This window comes from Ipomoea nil, unplaced genomic scaffold, assembly GCF_001879475.1.
Source record: "Ipomoea nil cultivar Tokyo-kokei standard unplaced genomic scaffold, Asagao_1.1 scaffold3025, whole genome shotgun sequence".
Lineage (NCBI taxonomy): Eukaryota > Viridiplantae > Streptophyta > Magnoliopsida > Solanales > Convolvulaceae > Ipomoea > Ipomoea nil.
In genome coordinates this window covers 97,765-99,780 of record NW_017619453.1, presented here as the reverse complement: position 1 = coordinate 99,780, position 2,016 = coordinate 97,765, and positions in this window count along the sequence as shown.

Here is a 2,016-nt window from a genome sequence, read left to right as displayed (position 1 = left end):
ATAGCTCTGAAAGGGGTGCTTTGAAAATTCGATTAGAGTCTATTCACACCCCTCTAGACTCTCGTTCAACACTAAGTGCTATTGATCGAGGAACGGTTAAAGAAGGTGCACAGTACAGTCTTCCATGTTACTGTACTCTTGATTCATGAATGTTACCTTACCCTTCTTCAACTATGTATATGAAGTATTCCTGAGCTCACCAGTTTAAGAAAAATCTTTTCTATTCTAATTTAATTTCAACCTTAGCCTTTTGATTCATAACTAACTTTTACCTTACCCTTCAACTATGTACTGTTAGATCTAAATATACAGAGTATAATCTACGAGAAACTTAACTCGTAGTAGCGGAAGCGGAAGCACGGTAGATCTCCAGCCATGGTTGATATCATGTTTGTATTGCCTCTTGAACAGTAGATCTGCAGAATAGGGTTAGCTATTTTGTCTCATACTTACTCAGAACCTTAGATGGTGTACTGGTATTTTCTGAGCAGCATGAATACCATAATACATCATCTATCTTGTATCCCATCAATACAAGCTTTATATAGGCACATTGATGGAATAAGACTTAAACCTAAATGTCCAGTCCAACCAATTACTTAATGGGTCTAGTCCACTTGCACCACATAAGTAAGACCCATAATATATAATATATATTATACGGGAAAGTCTTACATGTACGTCATCCTTTATTCAAATACATCGATCTTTATTGTTGTTATCTTGTTCCTACAGAAGCAGAAAGTTCAAATTGAAACTTCTTCTGTGGATAACCAGTTTATGCCAAAGTTGATTAGGCAAGTTCCGCAGAAGAAGGCAGTGGCAGTAGGAACTGGAGAAAGCAAAACTAAACTGTCTAATAATAAACGCAATACGTAGAGAACAAATCAGATCCAAATAGGTGAAGACACTATAGAGAACACACGCAATCTAATGGGACTATACAATACAAGTATAGGTCTATGTAATAACAAACAATATACATGCACTATAACTTGAAAGAACTAAAATAATTACTAAAATTGAGCTAGCTGTACATTTCTTGTTTGAGACTAGAATTATGAAGCTTATGATGAGTCTGAATAACACTCCACAATTGATAAGACTAGCACATCAGCTGCAACATCCACCTCTCTGTGCAATTGCTCCATCCCTATCACCTTGAGGCCGGCCATACCCAACCTTGATGCCGGATGGCTGCAATAATTACAAAAATAAAACTATCTCAATAAAGGTGCACTCTAGCATCCAGTGAGGATCAAGGTTTATTTTTCAAACTGAATTGAAAATGACAAAGTATGATAGTCTATCATTAGTTCACATAATACCAGTCAGAATAAGATGAGATACAATAAGAAGATATATGCAAAACATTAATACCAATGAGGGTCCCTTGACTATTGCGATTTAATTAAAAAGATCTTTTGTTTAGTTTTTTGCTCAATTTAGTCCCCTAACTATTAAAACGTTACCTTATTAGGTTTGCCGCGTTGCGCTGTTAGTTGTCCGTCAAATTCAGGGGCAAATTAAAATTGTCCCTCTAGTTACAAGACATTGTTAACGGAGTCCGCTTGTTTGGTGTATTAAACATCAACTGACACTACAGTCTATCTAAACCGACACTGCAGTTATATCAAAATGATACTGTAGTTATAGTGAAATGAAACTGCAGTGTTATAAAATGAAACTGAATAACATTTCACATATTTGAGTGTATATTGTACAATGAAGTTGTAATTATATCAAAATGATCATGTAGTTGTGTTTTAATGAAACTATAGTGTATATAAAATAAAATTAAATAACATTTTCACATATTTGAATCTATAAATATCGAATGAAACTATAGTTATATCGAAATGAAACTGTAGTTGTGTTGAACTGACACTGCAGTGTATACAAAATGACACTGAAGAACAGGGTTACTTTTTGCAAAAGGGTGCGAAACGGCGGAAAACAAATACTGTTTATTTTCATTTAAAAAAAAAAAAGACGCGCGGTGCATGATATAATTTG